The sequence below is a fragment of the Artibeus jamaicensis genome, unplaced genomic scaffold, assembly GCF_021234435.1.
Source record: "Artibeus jamaicensis isolate MK-2021 breed Jamaican fruit bat unplaced genomic scaffold, CSHL_Jam_final scaffold_1964, whole genome shotgun sequence".
NCBI classification, from domain to species: Eukaryota; Metazoa; Chordata; class Mammalia; order Chiroptera; family Phyllostomidae; genus Artibeus; species Artibeus jamaicensis.
Window position 1 is genome coordinate 56,914,022 of NW_026522030.1, and position 21,039 is coordinate 56,935,060.

Here is a 21,039-nt window from a genome sequence, read left to right on the forward strand (position 1 = left end):
TTTATCGATTCTGATTTAAAGGAGATCTAAAATCTACTTTTCAAAATCAACTAATAGAGGTGAAGTTTCCTGAATTCAAAATCATGATCTATCATAAAAGAAATAAAATTAATGTGGGGGCAGCAATTTATAAATAGTTCAAAACAGGTTGGTAAATACCAAAAGAAACCATTCGAAATAGTTGTAAGTATGTGGTATGTGTGTTTTGGGGGTAAGGGATAGAGCAGAGCAGACTAATGATTTTATGAGCTTTTTAGCATCATTTGACTTTATACTATAAATGTTTTATTTAAAATTATTATTATGTCTTAAGTTAACACATAAGATTGTCTTATAATATTAAGAAGCAGAAATCATTTCAACAACAATTGGTAGGACCAATAGAAACATGAACCAAATTTATTTAACACCAAGGCTAACTAAAAGCAAGACCCAAAACATACATTTATTAATTAAGTTAGTCAATGGGTAAGGGACAAAGAAAAATCACACAAGTGAAAGACAAATGGCACTTGAGGACAGCAGTGGGGGGTCTTTCATTCAATAACATCCTAAATGACCTGTGCATAAAAATAAAACACAAAACACCAATTATACACATACAAGAAAGAAAAAGAAAAGTCTGCTGTTACAAGACACAATCCTTTGAAAGGCTTTACTTATTTTGATTTTGTTAATAATGTTGCACTATTTTTGAAGGTGACATTCAAACAGGAAATTAGAACTCTGCAGTACACCACCTCCTGGCTCAGGGGCAAAAAAACAAAAAAAACAAAAAAAAAAACACCATAAATTCTAAGCCTGACCCAGGAAGGGGCAACCCACAATTTTAAGGAATTGAAGAATCACATCCTCAAATTCCTCAATTTGCCTGGACCAGTACAAAAGACAGCCAATGCACATATAACTACACCTACAGAAATATAGGTGAGTCCACACTGTGCACAGTGACAAAGATGCCGCAATCATCTTATCAGTTAAGCACAAACCAATAATTAACATAAAAGATCAAAAAATGATGTTGATCATTCAAGGACAAAATCTAGACAATAATAAAAGATTCCCCTTAGTCATACCTGGTTGTGAGTTCTACCAATTCTTTAAGACAAATTGGCCTTAATAACATGTACAAAGAACAGTTACATCTGAGAAGCAAAGACCCACTTGAGGACTTTAAGGAGGATGTCAGTGTGAACTACTATTCATTTTAGGAAGATCGTGTGGTAGCAGTGTGGTAAGGAGGCTGGAATGAATAGAGGGTGAGAAAAGAAAGGCCACCTAAAGGACCATGGCACTGTGGAAGAGTGGCGGTGGTGGCAATGGTATGACAGGTTACTGAGTGCACACTAGCCCAGACTCTGATGTCAGTTTTATAACAATGAACTCAACAATCTTGTGAAGTGTCTATTAGCCACATTTCACAATGAGGAGACTGATTCACAGAAACAAATGTAATCAAAGACACCCATGTAAGTAGTGGTAGAACTGAGATTCAAGCCCAGAGTGTGTCTGGTCCTAATACCCATACTCTACACCACTATACTTCTATCATGTCCGTTGGTTTCAAAATCAACTGCCAGTCTCGCCAAATATAATCTGAGCTGAACATGAAAGAAGAGTGAGTAGAAAGGGGAACGGTTCAATATTTTTAAAAGAACACCATCGAACATGCCTGCAAGTCTAGGCAGAACTACATAAAGGAAGTTCTATTTCGTTCCAGTAGAGGGGGTATAACTTTTCAGTAGATAACAAATACTGTGAAATCAGAGGCTCCTCTTGTACACATCTGAAGTGGTTTAAACTTTGAGCCTTTTGTTACCAAATAATTATTTTAAACTTGACAGACCATAAAATAGTTGTATGCAGAGGGCTTATGAGATATTGGTATATGAGCCTTTCATATAATGTCCCTTTGCAGAACACGCTATCTCCAATTATTTTAGAGTATCATGAAACTGTAAGATACTATATCTCATCTCACAAATGCTTTCAAAATCGATGTAAATAACATCTGCCACACTACACAATTAGAAATGACAAAAATTTGTACTGCTCAGATAAAATCAATGATAACCTTCAAAAGGGTGACATGGTAGAGGTCACTGTTAAAACTAGAGGATCCTACAAGGCCCTCCACAGGAGCTATTTGGAAAGACAGAATTTGAGAAATGGAGCACAAGAATAAGGAAGCAATAAAGAAAAATAATTTTCAAGACCCATGGACAAAGGGGGCCAGGATTGAGAGTGGGAATGGGCGTAGGTGGGGTGGGAAAAAGTGGGGGTGGATAGAGACAACTATACTTGAACAATAACAATCATAACAACAACAAAAAACACACAAAACGCCACAAAATAAATGGTGTACAAGAAAGTATGATAACAGTGCATATCTTCTCTGTGAATAAACACTTTAGCTAGTCATAACCATAAACAATGTTTATTAATTTTCAACTTTTAGAAATTAACCTACTTAGTTCAACCATCTGCAAAGTGACTTAAATTTCCTTGTCAGTAAAATGGAGACCCTATGATGTATGCTATTATCAAGGTCAACTTGATGATCAAACAAGTTTAATATCTGTAAAGTACATATGTATATGCATGTATTATAGTATAAATTATACAATACTGTGCTTGGCACATAGCAGAAACTATGTGTAAGCATTTTTGATTACTTCAACTCCTATTACTGCTACTGTAGACAGCACATAAAACTTAAAATTTTATTACATAACACAATGTTATCAATTGTGACCATGCATAAGCAAATGTTCGGATAACAAATGAAGGTAGAAACAGAAGTGGAGAAGGGAAAGAAACTCTAGGATACACTGAGCTTACAAAGTTGAGAATCAAGTAAATTGTCTATATAGTTGGTAAAACAAGAATAGAGTTTATGTCAGCATCTGGAAAGTTATATCCAAGACAAGAATTCGAAATGGCATCATACTGGGAGGAAAGAGGAATGAAACAAAAGAGCTGGATTGTCATGTAACAATAGGAGCACAGGCAGACAGTTTAGAAACCTTTGGCAGTAACCCTGGAACTTAAATAAAGTCAATCGATCAATGAATAAGAAACAATTAAAATGTTTCCTTCCAGTAAGTGGGAAGGAAATTGGGGAAGAATATAATATAGAATTTTTAGTTTTTGCTAAATACTATCATTTGCTATTCAATTCTTTTAAACCATGTATCTGCATTATTTAGATATAAAATAAATTTCTTCAACCTCCTAAGTATATTTTACTTTATCCCCACTTTTGTTTCACCAATTTGCACTTCGGAAATTTTTGTGAAATTTTGAGTTAGAATACAGAAATTATTCAATTAAGTAACTGCTCTGTTCCTCTGTTTTAAAAACAATTTCAATTTTCCTTCTGATGTGGTTTGAATGTTATCCTTTTTCCCCCTGATCAAACTACGATCAAGCTCTATGCAGCAGAATTAGCTTAGGATACTTAGATTGCATTTTGAGTTTTACTCATTGCAGTTATACTATTCAAAAGATGAAGAAAATAAATCTACAAATCATATTTTTAATTGAGAAAAGGAAACAAATGAAAAAATTTATTTCGGTTCTCAAGTGAACAAAGTAGCAGTTAAATTTTCATTCCCCTAAACTTCTGTTCAAAAGCATGAAAAGTAAACCAAATACATATTTTTTACTATTAAAAATATATTAAAGAACTGCATTTGCATGTAAACATGAAATTTAACTATAAAGCATCAATGGACAAAAATATTCATATTTTGTGAAATAATATTCCAAGTAGACAAAAATTTTAAGTGCCTTTTAAAATGACTAGTTTCATCTATATTGTATATACTACAAGATACTTTTGTTTCAGAACCCAACCTTATTTAAAATGCTCCTATTTATATATTATTTCCTGACTTGCTATGGACTAAATTCCGAATTATAATTATGAACTAAATTAGTACCATGAACAGTAAATTGTATTTAGAAGACTTTGAAGTTTCAAGGAAACTTCTAATTACTTTTGTGGTTTGAAACAGAAGCTCGAAGTACTATCACTTCTCTTTCTAGGTTTGTGTATATTTAGCTTTCTGCAATTTCTATTTTCTTAAATAAGCTTTAAAACATATCAGGCAGATCATTGCAGTCCTCTCTTAGTGCCAGCTGACAGTGAGGACTGATAAGTCATATTAACTCACAGAGCACAGTCAATCTTTGAAGTATAATACTAATCACAACAGAGTAGCTGAAAGTATAAGATAGAAAAAAGTGCCTGACACATAAAAATTCAATATTTCTATTGCATAAGCAAAAATAACAGAAAATAATATCTAATCAGACTCAGAAAAATATATAGAAAACATAATGACTGAGAATTTTCCACAATGATTAACATCATGAACCCACAGAAAGAGTAAGCACAATATTATATATAATATATAAAGGAATTTATTCCTAGGCACACTGTATTAAAAATGAAGAATTCTAAAAACAAAAAGATTATAAAAGCAGTGTGAAATAAGAGATCAGCCACTGGAGAAGGAACACGTAAATGACTAGTATGTCACAGTTAGTTAATATAAGCTCGCAAGAGCCAACTGGTAAATCTTCAAAAATTCTGTGAGCCTGTTTTTAAACAAGGCTATTATTAAAAGTTAAATTACATAAATGTAAAAGTAGAAAAGTATTAAAAGCAGAGGTAACAGGTAAAACTCATCACTTCCTAAGTGTCTGTGCTCTAGGGAATTATTTATGTTTCTTAATCGGGATGGTAGAAATACTTCATAATTGTATGCTGCTGCAGATCTCTTCCCAACTCCACAATAACTGACAAAACATGAAGAGAGCATTTATTTATTCCATGGAAATAAGTAAAAACAAAAGGCAGGAATTCCCTACCCTCCCAGAGGTAGTTGCCAAACACCTACTAGTGTGACCCTGAATCAGAACGACATCCGAATTCACAAAAAGCATTTTCAAAATATTGGAAGTAAAAAACCACTTTTCATAATCAGGGCAGCAGTCAAAAGTTTTATAGTGAAACAAAAATTAATAGGAGACTTTCACTAAAAGAACTTCCATAGGATTTCAGGAAGAAGGGAAATGAATTCAATAATAAACTACAGTAACACAATTAAATTGGAAGAAAAAAACTTTTTATAATAAAAAATGCAAACCACATTTAGAACCATAAAAAACACACTTCTAATCAATTCACAGGCAAATAAATTAAAACGGAAAATTTTAAATTCATAGTATTGAATAAAAGAAACATTACACATTAATATGTGGGATGCAGTTAAAAGATACTCAGAGGGAAATTTTAGCCTTTAATGCTTACATTTCAAAAAATAACTGACAATTAGAATATTTTGAAAGCGATAGTATAACAAGTACAAAAAATTATAAACATTTTTTAAATAAACAGAAGCACCAGAAAATCAAACTGTATGGAACTCCGACAACCAAGGAACCAAGACAAAAATCAGCTAGAACAATCAGACCAGTAAGAACCGGCAGTGAGGCCATGAGGGTGGGGCTGGCTCAAGAAAACTGCAGGGAGGTGGCAGGCTGAGCAGGCCATTCTGGCTGAAGTTGAAACAGACTCAGAGCTCACTGCGAACTATGGCAGTTGCCACAGTGAGAGAAACCCCCCACCCCCCACCCCCCCTTACCCCCGTCTCATACAAGAGTTAGTTGGAAACTGGGCTAGAGGTGAGCAAACAAGCTGCATCGTTCCCTCTCTGGCCCCTGCCCCACAACCAGCACACGCAGCACATCACGGAGGGTTGCCCCACCCAGGTGAAAACCTAAGGCCTCACCCCTTGACAACTTAACAGGTGCAAAGACACAAAGAAATATGGTCTAAATGAAAGAACAGAGCAAAATTCCAGAAAGAGAGCTAAGCGAGGAGGATATAGCCAACATATCTGATAGAAAATTTAAAGCGCTGGTAATCAAAATGCACACAGAACTAACTGATTGAGCTTGGTCAAAAAATGAAAAAGCAAATGAAAGACACTCAAAATAAAATGAAGCAAAATATTCAGGGAACCAACAGTGACAGGAAGGAAACCAGGACTCAAATCGACAATTTGGAACAAAAGGGAAAAATAAACACCCAACCAGAACAGAATGAAGAAACAAGGATTCAAAAAAATGAAGAGAGACGTATGAACCTCTGGGACAACCTGAAATGTTCCAACATCTGAATCATAGGGGTACTAGAAGGAGATGAGGACGAGGAAGAAATGGAAAAGTTATTTGAACAAATAATGAAGGAAAACTTCCCCAATCTGGTGAAGAAAATAGACTTCCAGGAAGTCCAGGAAGCCCAGAGAATCCCAAAGAAGTTGGACCCAAAGAGGAACACACCAACACACATCATCATTAAGTTACCCAAGATTAAGACAAAGAGAGAATCTTAAAAGCAGCAAGAGGAGAGGAAGGAGTTACCTACAAAGGAGTTCCCATAAAGCTATCAGCTGATTTCTCAAAAGAAACCTTGCAGGCAAAAAGGGGCTGGAAAGAAGTATTTGAAGTCATGAAAGGAAAGGACCTACATCCAAGATTACTCTATCCAGCAAAGCTATCATTTACAGTGGAAGGGCAGATAAAGTACTTCCTAGATAAGGTCAAGTTCAAGGAGTTCCTCGTCACCAAGCCCTTATTATATGAAATGTTAAAGGGACTTACCTAAGAAAAAGAAGATAAAAAATATGAACAGTAAAATGACAACAAATTCACAACTATCAATAAATGAACCTAAAAAAAGAAAGAAACCAACAAAAACAAAAACTAAGCAAACAACAGAATAGGAACAGAATCAGAGAAATGGACATCACATGGAGGGTTTTCAGTGGGGAGGGAGAAGGGAGGAATAGCAGGAGAAAGGTACAGGGAAGAAGAAGCATAATTGGTAGGCATTAAATAGACAAGGAGAGGTCAAAATGGTATAGGAAACAGAACTCAAAGAACTTATACGTACAACCCATGGACATGAACTTAAGGGGGGATGCTGGAGGGTTGGGGAGTACAGGGTAGAGGGGGGATAAAAGGGAAAAAATTGGGGAAAGTGTAATAGCATAATCAATAAAAATGCTTTTAAAAAGATTATACAGATTTTTTTAAAAAACCTAATAAAAATTTAAAAACAAGGAGAACAAATAAATAAAAGGAAGAAAAAAAGAAATATAGGTGCAAATATAGCAAAGATTAAACAGGTAAGGTTATAAATAATTTTTGGCCAACAAATTTCAAAGCAAATGCTTAGGCAAATATGATTTATTAAAACTGACAAAGAAAGAAATAAAGTCAAGAATAATCCTCTATTAAAATCAAGTAAGTACAATAGTATATATAAAAACTTCCTACCAAAAATTGATTAGGCCCATAGGGTTTTACAAGCAAATTCTAGAAAAAAAAAAAAAAACATTTTAATCTTACAGAAACTCTTCCAAAATGTGAAAAAAATAAAACATTTCTCACTTTATCAGCAAATATAATTAGAGTAAGAAAACTTACCCCCCCAAAAAAACCTAAGATAAAGAAAAATGCAGACCTGTTTCACTCAAGAATATGGATGTAAATTTTTGAATAAAATATTAACATAATCAATCCAATTAGGAGTGAGGAAAGGGGAAGACCCTAATAGAACAAGATCATATTGGTTTTATCCCAAGAATTCAAGAATAGGTTAGCATGACAAAAATGCTTGTCAAGCACATTAACAGGTTAAAGGAATAAAACTATCTGTTCATCTCAAGAGATGCTAAAAAGTTATCTGATAAAATCAAAATCTACTATGACTTTTAAAAAGCAAAACTGTTAATGAAAACAAGAATAGGAGATAAATTCCTTAAGTTGACACAAGGTAGCTACTACAATCCCATGCAAATGACATTTTAAATGATGAGTTATTAGAATTCTTTTCTTTAAAGTCAGGAACTTTTATACTCAATTTTTCACTGGTGGGCCTACTGACAAAGAAGTACAAAAGGCAGGGGTAGAAAGGATAGGACAATTGATAACTAAGAAAAATACATGAAAGATGAAATGATCAAGAAGTATAAATTTTCAGTTACAAAATAGTCACAGGGCCGTAAAGTATAGCATAGGAAATATAGTCAATAATATTGCAATAACTGTATACAGTGTCATGTGGGTATTAGATTTATTGGGAGAATTAATTAATGTTATTTAAATGTCTAACCATTATGTTGTATACTTAAACTAATATAATATTAAATATGACTCTACTTAAATTTATTTTTTAATTAAAAATATATCAGTCATTATGTGTATATGACATCCACATAGAAAAGCAAAAGAACCTATACAGAAACATGACTGGAATTAGTAAATTTGGTAAGACAGTTAGACATAATATCAATATGCAAAGTAAACTTTGTATTACACATCAACAGCAAACAGGAAATATTTAATGTTCTATTTATAACAGCAATAAAAATATAAAGTACCAGGAATAAACAAAACATAAAACTAGCTAGACCTTCACCAAAAATACTTTAACACTTTAATAACAACTTTAAAGAAAGCCTAAAGAAACTGACAGATTGGTTCATAGATAAGAACACCCATTACCCACAGATTCGATCTAATTTCAAACCAAATCCTAATAGAGTTTTTCAAGCATCTAAAACTAATTCTAAAATTTACAGTATATGAAGAAAAAAGAATCACACAACAGAATTTGCCACAACATGTAGCAAACCACATTATGAGACTATGCAATCCCAACACTGTGACACTGCTGCAGAGATCAACAAGCTGACCAGCGAAACAGAAATGAACCCCCGCCAGCAGATTCATAAATATATGAAAATATGGCTTTTGACAGGGTAAGGACTGCAGATCTCTGAGTAAAGCACAGACAACTCAATAAAATGTGCTGGGACTGATTATCTATATAGGAAAAAATTTAAATTAGACTCTTACCTCATACCATACATAAAATCAATTCCAGATGTTTGAAAATATTTAAATGTTAGACAAAACTTCTCAAATGTGTTGAAAAAAAGAAAACCCAGGAGATTATCTATATGACCTTGGGATACAGAAGAACATATTTATTGGGACACAAAAAGAACTAACCGTAAAAAATTTGACCACATTAAAATTAAGAATTTCTGTCTACCAAAAAAAATAATAATAATAAGACCATAGAGAAAGCAAAAATACCACTAAATGGTCAAACTAGGAAAAGTTACCTATGGTAAATATAAGCAAGAATAGAAGCATATCTCCAGAATATAAAAAGGCCCCCAACAAATAAACAGAAAAATAAGCAGAATGCATGAGCAAACATTTCATGAAGAAAAAAACCTGAATGGCCACTGAAGTGTGTGCTCAGCCTCATTACTTATAATCAGTGAAATGCAAAATAACATAATGACAAGAAACAATTTTCTGCCTACTAAATGGCACAGATGAACAAGTCTGACTAGAAAGAGCAATGGGATCTCTCTGCACATTGCTGATTTAGGACTCTAATTGTTACAGCCAATATATAAAATAATAAAAAGCTAAATATGTGAATGCCTTATGATTCAGGAATTTCATTTGTAAGTATGTATCCTAAAGCTATATTTCTCTAAATGTGGTGAGGGGACCAATAACATCAGTATTACTCAAATGTTTACAGAAATTCAGATTGTTAAACTCTACCCCAGACCTCCTGAATAAGAATCTGTGCAATGGGGCTCAGATCGAGAATTCCCATTTTTAAATTGATGGGTAGGTTTATGGTATTTGTATTATAATACACATATAAAACATATAATTCTCATATCTATCAGTAACAACATAATGACATTTTTAGGAACAATTCAAAATTTCTGATGTCAGAACCTTATAGCCCAGTAAGAGAACTGCACATTTTGATTCAGTGGACACATTTATTAGATGCCATTAACAAAGTATACACGTCCTCTCATTTAATCCATTAAGAATTCTGAGACAGGTACTTCGCAAAGAATGGGCAGGCAATCAAATATGTGTTGAGTGAGTATGTGCTTGAATAATTTTACAATTAAAAAAGAAAGTCTGATTATATGCTGTGTTTTGCAAATTAAATAACATAGATAATTGACTATTAACAGAAAGGAGCTTATGATCTATTCTTATTGTTTCTATATTCTATCACTTTTTTCCAAAAGTATAATGACAAAATTTATTTTTTTCTCTGGGAGTTTTTCTTGTCAAAGGTGTAGAAACTAACAAACTACAGGGTGGAGTTAACTAACAGAACATTTCTATATTACCAGAATTTTCTTTTTTCTTTTTTTTTTGCTTTAAAAAAGCAATTAGCTATGAGGAAGGCACCATGCGTCTGCAGGGTGGGAGAAAAGCAGAGCTGTAGTAATACAAGAAAATAAATTACCAAGATTAAAAATAAATCTGTGACACATTCAGTCTGTGCATTCTAATAAGAACTAAAGTTTTAAAAGTGCAAAGTCAGAACTTCTTTTCAGTGAATACATATTAATGTAAAGAAAACCACTTGGAGAAATAACTGCTATACAAAATTATTTCCATCCTTCACAAAGAGCAATTTCCCTTATCAAGACTCTGACAAATGCATACCAACTCTTAGAATAATGACCAACTCCTAAAAGGTGTATTCTAAGCATCTGTCTTTGAATGAATTTATACCTTTACCAAGCATTTATTATATAGTAGGCATTAGGGGATGCCAGATCAAATACATTACAGTTCTCATCTACACAAAGCTAACATGAGTGATTAAATGAAAACAAAATGTGCCCTTTCTCTTCCTCAACTCAGTCTAAAAGCTATTAGGTGGGGCCCAGCAAAGTAGGCGACAACAGGGGAGGGGCGGAGAGGGTGGTGACATGAGGAACAGCATCCGTGCAGTGGCCCGAAGCCACTAGATACCTGCTGCTCTTTGAAGAAATGGCTGCATCGAGGGTTGGGGCAAGGAAATATAGTGTGAGTCTGAAACATGTTCTTGTAGTCAAAAGTCAGGAGGAAGTATGCAAAAACTGATCAGAGCATGTTAATGCACACAGAAACCAGACTGGAGGTGTTCCCACTGGTCAAATCAGGGCAATTTAAGCATGAAACTAAATAATAAGAGTAATGGGTTATAATCTATTGAAAATAATACATTCATAAATGTATAATAATATAATAAATACAAGAGTAAACTTAAATTGGAGGAGGAATCAGACTTGCACATTTTTTTCAAAGTACCACCTAATAACATATTTATTATTTACAGAGAAAAAAAGTAATTTACAGTGGAGAAGCCCAGCAGACACCATCTGAATCAAGTGATCAGAGCAATACCCCAGTAGTAATGGTATGGTGTGACCACCAGCCTGGGTACAAAGAGGGCAGCCCACATCCCTTCCGTAACATTCCTGCCAGAGATGCATAATCTCAATCTAGTCCTGAAGAAGTATCACACAAACCCAAAGTGAGGGCCATCTGCTAAATAATTGGCTTGAAATCATCGAAAATTTCAAGTCCATGAAAGTCTTTTCAAAGAACAATTTCTCAGCTGGAGGAGACTAAAGAGACATGACAACCAAATGCTACATAGGCTGGTCCTTTTGGTACACAAATAAAGGATGTCAATAAAACAATGTTCAGAATTTGAGTGGGATCTGAGAAGCTGGGCTGTTGGTAATGTACCAGTGCTAATTCCTGACTTTGACAGCTGTATCAGTTATAAGGAAATATCCTTGTTTGTAGGAAATAAACACTAAGGTATTCAGGGATGAAGGAGTATCATGTTGGCAAGTGACTCTCAAATGGTTAAGGAAAGAAAAACTCTTGGTACTATACTTGCAACTCCCCTATATGTTTGAGGTCATTTCAAAAAAATTTTTTAATTATAAAGTAAATCATAGTATTTTTAAAAGCCCTGTGACTCAATCTATGCTTAATGGACTAAGGAACCTGGGAAGGGCATCAAAATCAGGGTGTGTCCAAGAAGAATATACAGTGTGTTTAATTCACTCTACATGGTTCTCTCTCCAAGGACCCATCTCACACTGAATAAACCTAAATTGCACCATATTTTTCTAGGAGCAGACTAAATACCATTCCAAAAGCAGACAAGGCTCTCTAACACAAATTTAGATTCGTTAGCTAAATCAACACTTTCTAATGGTTTGCTTTCAAAAATGCCGAACAAGGCTGCAGTTTTATACTGCCACAAACACAAAACACACATAATCTAAAGTCCTAGTTCATCTCCCCTCAGTGAAAATCAATTGTTTCTATTGAAAAAAAAATAGACTATAAACCTGTAATATAAATTCAAAGATGTAGTTGCAAACAACCTATCTATGACTTATTTGGGAAAATCTGCCCCACTTGATAGCAGTTGCTGTAGAAGCAAGTTTATATACATTCATTTTGACCACCTAACGGATTTATACAAACAACCAGCCTTCCAAAAGAGAAAACAACGTTTTGCCATCCTTGGGCTTCAGAAGAACTCAGAACCCAGCTGGGGTGAGATGGGGGCAGGTTCCTGTAGTGAAGTTTCTGCCATCCACTAACAGAAGGGGATGCATTCAAGTGCTGCAGCTTTTTCTCCCACAAGCACATCAGGGCAGCCTAAGCTGGCAGCTAGAAACCTCTCTTTGCTTTGTCTTCTTTCTTTTCTTCTTTTTAGGAAACTGACCTGGGTTATTTTAGACCCCCCAGAAGATGACAATGTACAAATGTATTGTATTAGCTCTTGAAATTGACCCAGGGCAGAGTTTGGTAAAAAGAAAAAAATCAATTTTCATTCATGGTATTCATTCAGGGTATACCCAGCATCTGGTTTTAAGTGTGGCCCACAGCAGTGTACTCAGATATTGTAAAAGTACTTATATTTCCTCAGAATGAGGTAAGCATTAAGCTAAACCAACAAAAGAAAAGCCTCCCAGAAGGAAATTTTTATTTCTGTTTTATTAAACACTTAGAGCGTCCTAGGCAGGTGGTGGGAGGAACAGAGTTGGTACCTGAGGAATAGGGATAGTACAAGATGTAGGAAGGTCTTCTTAAACTTGATTTTCAGAATCAGAAAAAATCAGTTTTGTTCAGAGAATTTCAATCTATGAAGCAAAAAACAAAAGGATAAAAATCTTCTGCCAGAAGTCTTACAGGACTTGAAAAGCATCTTGGACTTCCTGAGCCTGCCTTACCTGTCCTAAAGTCCAGTACTCTGAACCATTTTTAAGTCATGTAACCTGATTTGGGGGAGAGGGAGAAGAGGAGAAGGAAATGGAGGGGAGGGGAGAGGAGGAGAGGAGAACGGAGCAGAGGGAAGGGGAATGGATAGGAGAACGGAGGTAGACAGATAGATATAAAAGCAGCTTTTCCAAAGAAGAGGTAGCAAGCCAGCCTCAGTAAGCTGATTCTCATAAAGTGTATTACCATCCAAATTTCCAACCCTCGGGAGAAAACATTTCAATATCTGAGTACTCAAAGAACCACCACTACTCCATAACTTATTTGCATCTCTACTTTCAAAACCTGGTAGATTACAAAGTTATTTGTTGACTTTATTATAGTCTTTTTCACATGCTGTGAGTGCCAAGAAAAACCACTTCTAACGTCTTGTATATACCCTTGCTATTCTGATGAAAAAAATGACTATGAAAATTATGCTTACCTCTAATTTACAGAAAATGAAAACATAACCAATCTCCACAGATAGGTTGATGCTGGCTTAAGAAAGTTTGGAGAGTGAGGGAGTGGATTCCTAATTACCATTTTTTCCACACAAACTGGATTTTCAGAAGCAAGAGAAATACAGAGACCTTCCGTCTACGAAGCAAGAAACAAAAGGATAAAGGCGGCTGCCAACAAGAAGCAAGCTGCTCCACTCTGCAATTTATCCAGCTGTCTGCAGGAAGGAGACACGCAAGATTATTCCAGTGGTTGGTCTTAAGCCAGCAAAGAGAAGTGTCCCTGGGGACTTTTTTTATTTCTAATTCCTTGTCTCTGAAAACTAACATTACTCTATGTTACTATGTTATTATAAAAAAATATGCAAGAACACTGAAATAAAAACCTGACTCAGTTACACTATGCTTAACTAATCATTTCAGTATTTCATGCCTTAGTTTTACTCACCTGCAGAATGGGGTGCTTGATGTATTTCTTATACCAAAGAATGGCTTCAATTATAAAGCTGTATGTATATGTATGTTTTCTTCATTTTATAAATGAGGAAACAATGAATAAGAGATGAGTCATTTGTCCAAAATTATACAGTTATTAGGTGCTAAAGCCAGCACCTGAAAGAAAAAGGGTTTGTTTCATAACTGAGTCTGTCCATTTAACTGCTGTGCTATGTATGTTCTCTTCACCAAAAGAAATCAGGATAGGTATTCAGAAAATCAAGAAGTGAGAAAGCTTCTACATATCTCAACAATTTATTGAGGTTTGATAATTTACCTCCGAGGCTGATTAATCAAGTGCAGTGTCGCCTTAGTGCCCACGAGAGTCTCTCTGCATTGCTCTGCAGTGCAGAGGCATGTATGTATGCATCCTGAACTTCAGTGCAGTTTTTTGAAACAAAGGTCAACCAGAATAAAGATTTAACTGTAAGAATTTTTGAATCTAAAAGAAAAAAAGAACTAAAGCCAAAGTTGGGAGTATGTACATAAAACACAAAAATCTCTTCAGGAGAATAAAAAAAGAATGGGATTCAGCTAAGATGACCCCAGGGAGTGGATGAAAAGGGGAACAAAGTTCAACAAACCTGAGCATGGGAGAGGAGAGTGATGGTCAAAAAAAGAGAAAAAGAAAAAAATTATTGTCTAATCACTACGTTGTACACCTGAAACTGAGACAATACTGAATGTAAACTATAATTTTAAAAGATTATTTTTAAAAAAGAGATGAAACAAATCTGGGAAGAAAAAGTACAGAAGGGACATTAAAGAAATAAGACTCAACAAGAACAAGTTCCAGTCCTGACTCTGGGACCTACGTGAAGAGTCAAGGTAGACGAAGTGCATATTAAAACTGGAGCATCGTGGACGGCATTCTCACTAATGGTGACTGCTATTAAGATTTAGAATATCCCTGATCTGGAGTTCACTGATGCTCTCTTCACCAAAGCATTTAGCGCTCAAAATTATCAGAAAAGAAAACCCCACTTCATTTAAATCTCTATGTAAAAATACATAAGTATATATGGATATTAGATAATAGTGTCATAAGCTCAAAGCTCAAAGCAGAGTGGCATAAGAGGCCAGGCTGAATCTTTGAAAGGACATGGCTATTCCAAACTGGCATGCTCTGAGAACAAACTTTCAGTACATTTTTTATTTATTATTTCCCCAGGTCACCCCTGTTGAGACTACCCCAGACATTAAACACTCCTCTTTGTCTAAACCTATTAACAGTGACGCTACTGTATATGGTTGTCCAGACTGTCCCCTGCATGAGGACGCTTGGTCAATTGGAGGAGGACGAGCTGAAATGCAGCTCTGCCACACTAGCCACGCTGTGTTTCTTGGGCTGGGGCTTTACGGGGTGAGAAGAAATGGAGGTACTTATTTCTAACTTGCCCAAAGACGCCACAGACAGCATCCACATAGACTTTTGTCAATATAAGTCACCCAAATCCACCCCTGAGTCAGCAGGAGTTGCTGTTAAGATGGAAATTCATGAAATTGACAAGATTTTTATTATACCTCCATTTTCACTCTAATTATGGTTGAAGGGACTATGGTTATGGATAGGGCATCCTTAGTTTACTCAATGTTCCCACTAATGAAGCTTTATTTAACCATTTTGCACTACCTACAGGAGCCCAGTCTACCCTACAGGGGGAGGAAAGGTGAGAATGTCATTTACAAAATCTACAAAAACAAGTTACAAAATCAATACCTACAATAATCTATATTAAAATATGTTCTTCCAAAGAAAAATATGATATGGCCCATACAATCTCACACACACACACACACACACACACACACACAGAAAACCAGATCATCACACCTCTGCATTTTCAAAAACACTAAGCAACAATCTCAAATCCTCTTCTTCCTAATGTCACTTACATTCTTTAGGCCTTAAGCTAGTAACTTTAATTTTGAGAAACTGAGGACCATAAGGCAAAAACAATAAAAACAAAAACAAATTATTTTAAAAAAAGAATACAAATAAAAAACAAAGACACATTATTAGTAACTTCCTAACCACCAAAATTTTCACATTGATTTTCTGAAGTGAGAGGACATGTTTTTGAAGGACAAAAATAAAGTAACAGTTAAAAACGTATGCAATTTATGTTTAATATATCATATAAAAAACATTTCATGAGATCCTACTTGTATAAAAAATACAATGTAAACTACAAGAGTTATAGTCACTGCAGAAATTATGACAATTTATTTTCTTCTTTTTGCTTACTTAGAAAGTCTACATACTTCTAAAGTTAGCACATATTTATTTCCAAATTAAGCAAATAAAATTAATTCCTTCTTAAAACTAAAATACGTTCCTTCTAGTAGAGCACCATTATTATATCAACGATGTGGAATAGATCTCTTTCATTTTCATCTTTCTAGGTAACAAAAATCATGATTTAAACCAAAGCATATAAAAAAGTGTAGGAAATAAAAAGAGGTCATTTCAATAAGTAAAATAAGTATTTGTCAACTGCTTAGCCATGTACCAACATTTTATTTAATAATTTCAAGTGAGAGGAAGGGCATATTATTCCTATTCTAGATTTACACCAACCTGCAGCCTGAGGTAAATTAGCAGCAGATCCAAGAATTGAATTTGTGCCTTCAGATTTCACATCAAACATTTACTGCATTTGAATCACTAGGACTGTGTCCCTTGCGGGGATCATTATATTAAACCACCTACCATTTATCCTCACTCCTCAAAAATTGAACACAGGTATCTATTCCAAGAGTCTCAGGCATTAATTTTTAACTTGCTACCTTCAGAGCCTGGTCACTGTCAGATTTTCTTAGAATTCGTAGAACAAGAAAAACTCAGAAAATAAAATGTTAACCATAGCTTCTCTCCGCCTTCTCTACCCACTGTCCCCCAAGTTTTTTTTTCTTAATGTTATAGATTAATTTCCCCCCAAAATATCCAATGGGGACAGTCAGGACAGTGCTCTCACATGCAGCTCCTTTACCATCCCAGGAGTCAGGGAACGGACTCAGACAGATTAGATAAACCTGGTAGGCACCTTTCAGACAAGTGCATAACGAACTACCTGAGCCCACGAGGGAGAAAGAAACCTAACCAACAGCTTTCAGTGGCAACATTTTTGTATTTAAAAAAGAGAAAGAATTATTCATTTTTTATTTGAAATTCTCCAAGATTCACATCCTTTTATTTGTTTTCTTTGCTAAACATTTCTTACTTTCTCAGGTTTTTGTACTTTGGGGGCAGGAGCTAGGGAACAGAGTTAAGTGGTGGTTTTATTTCAGATAACACAGCATTTTCTTCCAAGACTAAGTTAAGCCCCTACATATCAGCAGCTAACCTGCTCTTCTTGAGAGATGTGCCACAAGAAACAGGGCACACCATCTAATACTGACAGCTGAAATGCACAGCAGAACTCTTCCCAGCACACATTCTAGGAACATTAACCTGTTCCGTATCTTTTTCACTTAGCCTTTGCTCAGTGTGTGCAGTAAGAGCGTCTGAGCTTTGGACTGAGTGAAGAGTGTGCCCCTATTTTTCCCCTTCTTACTGAAAAGGTAAATAGGTTAACTGAGGAGGCAGGAAGACTATTTTATATCACAGGTAGATTTGGGTGCAGGTTTTCTAAAGTCAGAAACTATCCTGCCATCAATTTCTATGATTGACGTTCAGAAGACATCAAAACACAAAATGATTAAAAATATGCTGAGTGACTTAAATAACTTTCTACTACCTTACAAATTTGTGAGATCAATGTTACATTTGGAGTGAAGGCTTACAACTCCGACACCCTATTTATCATTTATATGTATCTTCTACTTTCATGATTTAATTTTGGGAGTAGGGTAAAGAGGAAAGAACGAAAGATATAGAAAGAGGAGAACACCAAATATGACAGAAAATTAACCTCAACTCTTTTATTTGGTGAGAAACCACCAAATAAATGAGGCTGCCTGCTCAATCCTACATTTATTCAAATAAACCACCTTTATCAGCACTGGTGAAAAACAGCAGCGTCCTTTTATTTGGGGGAGGGCAGAGGATAACAGGATGATAGATATCTGAAATATAACAAAAAAGCATGCTTGTCGCGAAACCAATATCCAAAAGTTCAACGAAGCTGTTTAGTAACAACCACTAAAATAATCTTTTATGTATTATTTTTTTTTGAGTCATCTTTAAAATAAGAAGCCAGCCAGCCATCTCTGGGCACTGCTGAGATGAGTTTGCCACAAAAGCCACTTATATTTTTGGAAGCCAAAGTCTTGACAAATCAGTTCCTAAGAACATAATTTGTTACATGTTGCAGAAAGCCTGAGCACACAGACCTTGGTTAAAGAGGCTTCCGTATCTTTTTGTAACCTTTCCAAATGTAAGTATGTGGGAAGAGTACCCATAAATTTAAGTTTAACTAAAACACTGCGAATATTTCCCATTTACCATACATTAAAATGTGGTCTTTGAAAGGAAATGAAAATGACACATGAAAAGATGTTCATCATAGCTCATAAGAGAAATGTGAATTAAAAATGGAGTATCATTTTCACTCATCAGATTGGGGAAAATTTTTTCGCAAAGTACTGTGGGGAGAAGTAGATATTCTCTTACACCGCTGATGCAAGCATAAAGTAGTGTAACTTCTCTGGCAGGCAATTTGTAAATGTCTATCAAAATTTAAATTCCACTTGCCTTGGAGTCACAATTTTACTCCTAGGAATTTACCCCCTAGATACATTCATCCATGGGACCAAAGAACTATGTAAAAGGTTATTCAATACAGCTTCCCTGGTGGCCTGAAGGAAGATTCAACTCACCGTATGTTATTTTGTATTATGTGTATTTATTTTTAAAAAATTAAAATTTTCATGGGAGAAAATGTGATCTGTACTGTTTATAAATTAGAAGGGTTCTACACTTCCCTTTAAAAGGAAATAGTAAACTACCTGACACAAGATTAATTCCAGAACCCTGTGATAAAATGCCATGTTCAGATAGCATTAGTGAAAGCTCCCTATCGTAAGATGCCTTTGGCTCTTCAATAACCAAAACCCCTTGTTGGGGCTCCACTGTGGACTCGAATTCCACTTTACAATAAGCAGAGTTTCAGAAAGATTCCAATTTATTCCTTGCAAAAACATACCATATATAAAGGCAACTGTCACTCTGAAAAACAGGACCGCATTATGCTGCAGGCTTAGCACAGACTGAAAGCATGTTCCCCACTTCTCCTCCAGCGCATCTTGCCAAATGGGTGTCTGAGACGTCCTATTGAAACAGGTGGTGTCTGAACAGAATTGGATTTCTGCCTATAGAAACCCTAGTTTAAACAACTGCTGGTTAGTTTTAATTTTCAGTCCTTAAAATTAACTGCTTGCCAGTGATTCAGAAATAGACTGAAAAACATGTTTAGACTTTGCCCTGTTTAATTGAGGAAAAAAAGAACAAAAAAAAGTCAGGGAGCCGCCACACCCTACCTCTATTCCATAAAGAACAATAGAACCAAAGCAGACTACTTGATTTCCAGGCCAAAAAAAGAGGGGGGCGGGGGAGCAGCTATAACATAAACTCAGTTCTCTCAAGACGCCTGCCCCTCTGTACTTTTTTTTCATAGAAACACAAGGACATGACTACCTTGCTGAGATACAACTTAGGAAATCTTCTCATGGCTTTCGGAAGCCTTTTAATCTTTTAGAAATTTAGAATTAAGAATAATGGTAAGAATAAATCATTTTTGTAGTGAAAAGTTTTATCTTAAAAAATTTATATTCCAAACAGATCTGTTTCATGTCATACAAGCAAAATATAGTCATAATTAAATTCCTTGAAGAAAGAAATCACAGGCTAATCTTTAATCCTAACACAAATGCATCAATGTGCTGATCACACTAATTGGTGGTAACAATGTCTCCCTGTGAATATATCTACTGTAGCTTACACTAAATACAGTAACAAACCCTTTCCACTGTACCTTTAAGTTTTTAATAGAAAAGTGGTTAAAGATCTGATGATTTTTTTAAACCAGCAATCAAAGGAAAAGGAACCAAGGGGCTGGATATCTCCTATGTCCCACATACCATAGTTTCACATTCCCAAAAAGGAAAACACAGCCTCGTCCATTTCACAGGTGACGAACTGAGATGCAAAAAGATGTAATAATTTTATTCAGCCAGAAGATGACAAAAAATAAAGCTTTTACTTCAATCTGCCTGATTTCAAAACTTTTCCAATTGTTTCGCCCTCCCTCCCAACAGGAAACCTGGAGTCGTGAGTCAGGAGAATGACAAGTTTCAGTTATAGGACATACACTTGTCTATTTTTACTTTGCCAGTACCCAAAAGAGAAACCTATCCTCTTTCAATCAAGTATGATAGATGTCAAACCCTTCTGCAGTTTTTCGTTAGGACCGAATTTCAGCTACTAAGAAGATCAAGTAACCACGGTGAAAAATAATCTATTGTGATCATAAACCCTTTACAAAAAATCCTGATATCCTGAAGAATATTTGTGAAAATCACTCTAAAAGGATCCTCAGTTCATGTTTTAAAAAGCGGATAGAAATATCTCATTGCGATCGAGAGATGCTTCTTCATGGAGTACACTTGGCCCTTCTGCTTAAAATTCAAGAACAAATAGATTATATCAAGACTTGCCCTCAAATGTTTATTGCTCACTATCCTCCACCTGTCCTACCAACCAAAAAAATAAGATCTCAAAACAAACGCGATTTCCTCCCAAAAGGTCGCCGGTTGTTCTTTTCCATGTCCTGACCCCCACACCTTCTGTCTTTTTCTTACTTAAGGCTTGACAGGAGCTAGAGCCTAAACCAAATCCACAAATTCCCTGGTAACTCCAATAAGGTCTCTCATTTAGAGGAAACTACCTTCA

At 35.3% G+C, this 21,039-nt stretch overlaps 1 protein-coding gene across 5 annotated transcripts in view; it reads right to left on the bottom strand.

Moving 5' to 3' along the window:
- The window catches only part of MLLT3 (MLLT3 super elongation complex subunit), a 264,304-nt gene that overhangs the window by 77,211 nt on the left and 166,054 nt on the right, over positions 1-21,039 (bottom strand). The gene's annotated exons all lie outside the window — the stretch shown is intronic.